Genomic DNA, 7,914 nt, shown 5'->3' on the forward strand with positions numbered 1-7,914 from the left:
TCTTCACCGCCTCCACAAGCGTGACCCTTTGCATGCACTATCTCAACTTCACTGTTTCCAAGCTAGCCTCCTATAATGTATCCTTCACAGGCTACTAGAATGATATTTTTAAAAGATATATTGTTTTATTTGAAAGGCAGAGAGAGAGACAGAGAGAGATCTATCCACTCATTCACTCCCCAAATGATTGCAAATGCCAGAGTTGGACCAATCAGAAGCCAGGAGCCAGGAGCTTCCTCCAGGTCTCCCACATGGGCGCAGGGGCACAAGTGCTTGGGCCATCTTCTACTGCTTTCCCAGGCCATAGCAGAGAGCTGGATCAGAAGTGGAGCAGCCAGGCCTCAAATCAGCGCCTATATGGAATGCCAGCACTGCAGGTGGTATCTTAATCCGCTTTGCCACAGCAATGGTCCCTAGAATGATATTTTTAACACACAAGCCAGATCACGTTCTTCCTCTGCTTTCCAGGTGCCTTTCATATCACTTAGAATAAAAAGCAAAATTCTTCAAGGGCCTTCATTATCCTACCTGATGATCCTTTGCTGCCTCTCTGTGTCATCTCCTATCGCTTTCCCCCTGGTCTGGTCTACATTAAACATCTCATTGTTCATGCATATTTGCACTAGAGGAGCTCTTCCCTGTGATGTCAACACACCTATCTCTTCCTTGGGATCTACTCATTGTCACATATCAATCAGGGCTTCCTTGTCCCCTCCATAAAACATCACTCCCTGACCTTTTGTTTTCTGGTCCCTTATTCTACTCCAGTATTATTTTTTCCCATAGGATCACTATAGTAAAGTAAAAGGGGCATCAAAAGAGGGATTTTACTTTGCTTGCTGTCCTATCCCAGCAACTAGCACCCTGCCTGGTACATAATAAGCCCTCAAAACAGATACTGAATGAATGAATAAGTGTCATAAGCAACAAAACTGAGTAATTATGAATTACATCCAGCATTTCTATTTATATAAAATAATTGAAGGCATGAAGGATGGGATTTCCAAACCCGCCATCTTCTGTGAGATTGGTAATGGTGGCAGAGAAGAATATGGGAGGAAATTCAGAAACTCTAGGGGGATGAGAGAAAATTTAGAATGAATAGAGTGCTTATATATTATTGGAGGGGGATATCTGTGTCATCTCAAAGTGAGAAACTGTTGCTGATTATTTTAAGTCCTGAAGGTATTGCTACAAGTAATTTTATTTTAAAAACAGCAGCTCAGTAGTCACTTGTTTTTCAATACCTATAATTAGAGTATTTTCTTAGTCAGTTTTGTACTGCTACAACAGAATACTGAGGCTGGGTAATATATAAAGAACAGAGATTCATCACTTACCTTGCTGGAGGCTGGAAAGTCCAGGGGCTTGCATGTGGCCGAGGACTCCTCGTTGCATCAGCCATGGCAAAAGGAGGAAGGAAAAGAGAGAAATCACAAGGAAAAAGGGGGAGGGGAATTCACCCTTTTATCAGAAAACCATCTCCAAGATACTGATTGGCATCACTCCATTCAACAGGCTCCACTGTTGCATTGGGGTTAAGTTTCCAACACATGAACTTAGGGGGATTCATTCACATCACAACATGTATGTTAAGCAGAAGTAGTCATATTACAAGCAAGCATAGCACTTATCTTACCACGGATTTGAATTATTATCTAAACTCTTTAGTATAAAATAATTAAACATTGCATTAAAACATGAAACAGAGAGTTTTAAGTTTTAAGCTAAAAAAATAAGGAACATTTGGGTACTTTGTAATATATTTTAATTGCTATTTAAGCAAATTTTTCAACATCTTGAATAAAATGCATCTTCCAACTCACTCTGAAATCTTTTTATTAGTATTAAAGCATCCCTGGGGCTGCATGTAACTTTAAGAATTCAGTGCCTGGGGCCTCAGAGAAATTAGCTGCAGACCTGGCAGGGTGTGATTTCCTCATGGGTCAGTGGTTTCCTTGCATCATAGTCACACAGAGTCATGCTGAAATCCTCAGCCTCACACCCAAAGCAGGGAGTGCACGCTTTGCTCTCTGGGCCTTGCTTCCTCTCCTGTCCACTCACAGGGCTAACCTCTGCAGATCAGCATAGCCTGTCCAGCTCAGCTGACTGTGATCTATGGTCTATGGCTGTGCTTTCCCCAAACTGCCCCATTCACAAGTTGATTCTAGTGGGCAGAGGTGAGTCATTGTAGAGCTGCCATCTCTACTGAGCATTCCAAGTTTCCCTCACAGTGCTTCTGGGTTCCACTGATCACATGACATGTCTTTTAGAGAAGGAAAATGTAAGATAGAACATTACCCTCCTTTCCTGTATCCAGGACACTCTCCAGCATGACTACAGCCCCACATGCTGATCCCAAGTACCAAAGATTTATGCACCTCCAGTACTGCGGTAGAGTCCTGGACTGAAACCCTGGTGCTCCTCACTTGACATTACCCTGCATTGTGTCACTGTGCTACATGTTAAAACACATTTGAAGGACATCGTCTGCCTTCAAAAATATCATACTCTTCAAGACACACTTTAAAGCAACAATTACAATGCAGAAGTCAAGGATTCTGATGGGAAAAGTCCAGGGGGCTTTTAGGGGACAGAGAAATTCTAATATAGTGTCTTCCACTAGAAGTCACTTAACGTCGCAAATGGAATGGGAGAGGGAGCAGGAGATGGGAGGGAAGTTATGGGGGGGAAGAAGCCATTGTAATCCATAAGCTGTACTTTGGAAATTTATATTTATTAAATAAAAGTTAAAAAAAAGTGAATGACCTAAGAAGTCATTGAAACACAGTAAAATAAACTTACCTAAGTACTGCGAAAAAAAAATAAAGGCACTATAACCCTTAAAAAAATTCACTTAATGTCTTTGATTCATAGTATCTTCATTTATAAAATTAGAACGAAACCATCTTCTCTTGCCTACTGCATGGGCTGTTGTGGGGACAACACTGTTGGATGAATGTGAAAACCCTTGAAAGAACAGTACCACAGGTACCACTAGGCACACAGGTGGTTCCCATTACAGTCTTCCTGTGCCAGCCTCCTGGAGCTTCACTGGATCTGAGGACTTCCAAGACAGCTGGAGCCCAGAGCTGGTCCTAGCTCCATTTCCCAACATCTGAGAGGCAAAAAGTAGGATAGAGGAAAGGAGACGAGGAGTCTCTCATACCCCAGGTCCCTTCTTGCACCCACACCAAAGGACTGGAAAGTAGGAACGCTTCAGGCAGGGCTGACTCATCTCTCGCCCTGCTGGTCTTCCACCCTAGTGTCTAGAGACTGGTTCTTCTTGGGTCTAACCACTACCTCTTTCATAGGTGAGCATTTACTATTCAGTTGGGGGAGAAAACAATTACAAGGCTTCTCTGAAACCTCTTTGCTCAACCTCCTTTGAGAAGTCCGAGCAGAAGGCAGGGGGAAGACATGCCCCATGTACTCACTGTCAATGTATGCAATAAAACCACCATAATCCTGTTACAGTAGGACCCTGGAACTCATCCTCCTGTCAGCCTCGTCACCCCATCTTACTTACTCTTGTCCAGTTGAGTGCTGAGCGGCTGAGCCCCAAACTCCCCAACCACGTTGCCTAGACTTGTGTCCTATTTCTGTCCCTCCCTCTTTTTTGGCCTTGGGCAAGTTGATTTTAATGTTTGATGCCCCAGTTTCTTCACTTGGAAAATGGGGAGAACCACAGTTCCTAATTCCCAATTGTAGCTATCAAATGGGGTAATCCATATTAAAATAGCCTAAGAGATTGCTTCCTAACTAGCAAGTCTTTGGTTAACACCAGTTGCTATTTTAATAAAATCATTTAAAAGTTTCTTATAACTTCTTTTTAAATTAATTAATAATCTATTTTATTTAAAAGGTAAAGAGACAGAGATGGATACAGAGACAGAGTTCTCTCATTCCCTGTTTCACTCTCCCAATGCTCTCAACAGCCAGGCTGACCCAGGCTGAAGCCAGGAGCCAGGAACTTGATCCATGTGGGTGACAAGGATGCAACTGAGCCATTCTCTGTTGTCTCCCATGGTGCCCATTAATAAGAAGCGAGGGTCAGGAGCAAAACTGAGGCTCAAATCCAAGGATTCTGAAATGGGATACAGGGGTTCCAAGCAGTATCTTATCCACTGATCCCTGAGAAATTCTAAGGAACCAGGCTTTGAGCTAAGGCACTTGGGATACTCAGTGAAGGCCCAGTCCCAGACTTCAGTGAGAAACGTGGGTGAGCCACATGCCTGGACCATCCCTCCTCCAGGCTTCTGTGCTCAGTGTTCATGTCCCTGCTTCCTCCCACTGCAAACGGAGCCATCTGGCCTCTCTAGGCAGACCACAGCACCCTGATGCCTCATCTCATACATCTTGACTCCCTGCTGCCCTCTGCTGACAAAGGTATGTCTTCCTTCTGTCAGGCTTGGGTTAGGGTGGAAAAGCGAGGTGCAGGGAGCACTGGCAGATGTGTAGAAGTGACAGACACGAACATTTACTACACGTAGTCCTGTTTCCACGAGGCTTGCACTCCAGATTGTAAATTCACACATTTTACTCATAAACTATAATTGTTTCTCAAGAGAAAAAAAAAAGAGCTTGGTGGAAACTTCACATTTTGTCAATTGTTTGACAGTTATGTAAATTAGGATAAATAAATTTACAAAGCATTTGGGAACCATTTTGTAGAAATTAAGGGTAGTTTTGCTATAAAACACACTATTAGGATGTAAGAAGACAAACTGTGCTAGTACACTAAGTTGAAAATGACCTCAAATCCAAGAGTGGAGACTGTGGTAGAAGAACTCACTGCCACAAGGTACTGACATACTCTGAGCAGCTGTGAGTTCATGGAAGAAGGCAGCAGTAAGCCCACAGTTCGCCTGGGTAATGAGTGCAGAGCTACTGTCAGTGGAAGCTCACCAAAAGAACACTCAAGTATCAGAGGTTAGTGAGTAGGTAGAAAATGTCAGTCTTTTTAAGAGGCATTCTTTTTTTAATTCTAATTTTTAATCAGTTTTTAAGATTCAATGTGATTTGTAGATATAATTCTAGAAACATAATGATATTTCCTTCCTCCCTCCCCCCTCTCCTTCCCACACTCTTGCCTTCTCCCTTTCTTTTTCTTTTTTTAGTTTTTTCAGATAACATATTTTAAATAGGCTTAATAGTTCACCATATAAGAATTTTAACAAGTAAAAAGCAAAAAGACTGTAGTTTAGTGGAAATATAGATGATGGCTATAAACAACAATTGAATGGAAAAATGATCATTTCACCCATATATAGTAAATTTTAAAGTAATCACAAGCATTAAAGCTATAGTAATATAACATTCTTTTCTTAAAAGATTTTTTTAGTTTATTTGAAAGAGTTACAGAGAGAGGTAGAGACAGAGAGAGAGAGAGAGGTCTTCCATCCGCTGGTTCACTTCCCAGATGACCGCAATGGCTGGAGCTGAGCCAATCCAAAGCCAGGAGCCAGGAGATTCCTCCAAGTCTCCCATATGGGTGCAGGGGCCTAAGGACCCAGGACATCTTCTACAGCTTTCTCAGGCTACAGCAGAGAGCTGGATCAGAAGAAGAGCAGCTGGGACTTGAACCAGTGCCCATATGGGATGCTGGTGCTTCAGGCCAGGGCTTTAACCCGCTGTGCCACAGCGTGGGCCCCAGTAATATAACACCCTTAACCACTGGTTTCACAAAGCTATAAAACAAAGTTTTACGAAACTATATTTGCAGGGCTAGCACTGTGGTGTATTAGGTTAACCCTTCATCCACAGTGCTGGCATCCCAAATGGGCACCGCTGTTCCACTTTCCATCCAGCTCCCTGCTTATGGCCTGGGAAAGCAGTGGAAGATGGCTTGGGCCCCTGCACTTGTGTGGGAGACCCTGAAGAAGCTCCTGGCTCCTGGCTTCATATCGGCTCAGCTCTGGCTGTTGTCACCATTTGGAGAGTGAACTGGTAGATGAAGATCTCCCTCTGTCTCTCCCTCTCTCTTTCTGTAACTCTGCCTCTCAAATAAGTAAAACAAAACAAAACAAAACAAAACAAAACACTACAAATATTAGCAATACTGATGCACACATACATTTCTTTCTTTTTTGTTTATTTCCTAAAAGTTAGCTCCCACTTATATTTTTTAATTAATTTATTTATTTTTATTTGACAGAGTTAGACAATGCGAGAGAGAGACAGAGAGAAAGGTCTTCCTTCCATTGGTTCACCCTCCAAATGGCTGCCATGGCCGGAGCTATGCCAATCCAAAGCCAGGAGCCAGGTGCTTCTTCCAGGTCTCCCATGTGGGCGCAGGGTCCAAGCATGTGGGCCATCCTCCACTGCCTTCCCGGGCTATAGCAGAGAGCTTGACTGGAAGAGGAGCAACCGGGACTAGAACTGGTGCCCATATGGGATGCCAGTGCTGCCGGCAGAGGATTAACCAAGTGAGCCATGGCGCTGGCCCAGAGCTCCTACTTATAAAAGAGAACATGTGGTATGTGTCTTTCTAGAACCAGGTTATTTCATTCAACATGATGTTCTCCAGTTGCATCCATTTTGCTGCAAAGGATAGAATTTTATTCTTTTTTATAGCTGAATAATATTCCCGTGTGTGTGTGTGTATATATATATATATACACACACAACATTTTCTTTCTGAAGATAGACACCTCAGTTGGTGCCAAATTTTAGCTATTGTGAACACTGCTGCTATAAACATGGTGGTGCAGGTATGTCTTTCATACATTGTGTTCAAGTCTTTCAGTTACATGCCCAGTAGTGAGACTGCTGGAACGTACAGCAAATCTATTTCTAGTTTTTAAGAAATCCTCACTGTTCTCCATAGTGGATGAACTCATTTACATTCCCACCAAGGGTTATATGAGTGTTCTCCATGGCCTACATCCTTGTCAACATTTGTTGTTCTCTGTTTTGGATTTTAGCCTTTCTGATAGGGATGAGATAATATCTCATTATGGCTTTGATTTGCATTTCCCTGATGGCTGGTGATGTTGATCATTTTTTAAAATATATGTTACATTTGATTTTAGCTAAAAGGTCAAGAAGCGATATTTTTAAATATATTTGTTGATCATTTGTATTTCTTTGAGAACTCTCTATGAGATCCTTTGCACATTTCTCAGCTGGATTAGTTGTTTTGCTTGTTGTTGAGTTTTTAAGTTGCTGACATATTTGGGATATTAGTCCTTTGTCAGATAGGTGGTTTGCAAATACTTGTTTCCATTCTGTTGGTTGTCTTGATCACTCCCTTTGCTGTGCAAAAGCTTCTGAGTTTGATATAGTCTGATTTATTTAGTTTTGCTTTTGTTGTCTGTGTCTGGGGGTCTTCTCCAGGAAGTTGTCCCCTACACCAATGTCTTGGAGTGCTTCCCCTACATTTTCTTCCAACAACTTCATAGTCTCAGGTCTTAAATTTAGGTCTTTGATCAATCTTGAGTTGAGTTTTGTATATGATGAGAGGTATGGACCTAATTTTATTCTTCTACATATATACATCCAGTTTTGTCAACACCATTTGTTGAATAGATTATCTTTACTCCACTGTATGATTTGAGCACTTCTGAAAAAAATCAGTTGGCTGTATGTACATGGATTAATTTCTGGGTTCTCTATTCTGTTCCGTTGATATGTGTATCAGGTTTTTTGCTAGTACCAAGCTGTTTTATTTTATTTTTTTATTTTTATTTTTTTTTGACAGGCAGAGTGGATAGTGAGAGAGAGACAGAGAGAAAGGTCTTCCTTTGCCGTTGGTTCACCCTCCAATGGCCACCATGGCCGGTGCGCTGCGGCCGGTGCACCACGCTGATCCGATGGCAGGAGCCAGGTGCTTCTCCTGGTCTCCTATGGGGTGCAGGGCCCAAGCACTTGGGCCATCCTCCACTGCACTCCCGGGCCACAGCAGAGAGCTGG

This window comes from Oryctolagus cuniculus, chromosome 7, assembly GCF_964237555.1.
Source record: "Oryctolagus cuniculus chromosome 7, mOryCun1.1, whole genome shotgun sequence".
NCBI classification, from domain to species: domain Eukaryota; kingdom Metazoa; phylum Chordata; class Mammalia; order Lagomorpha; family Leporidae; genus Oryctolagus; species Oryctolagus cuniculus.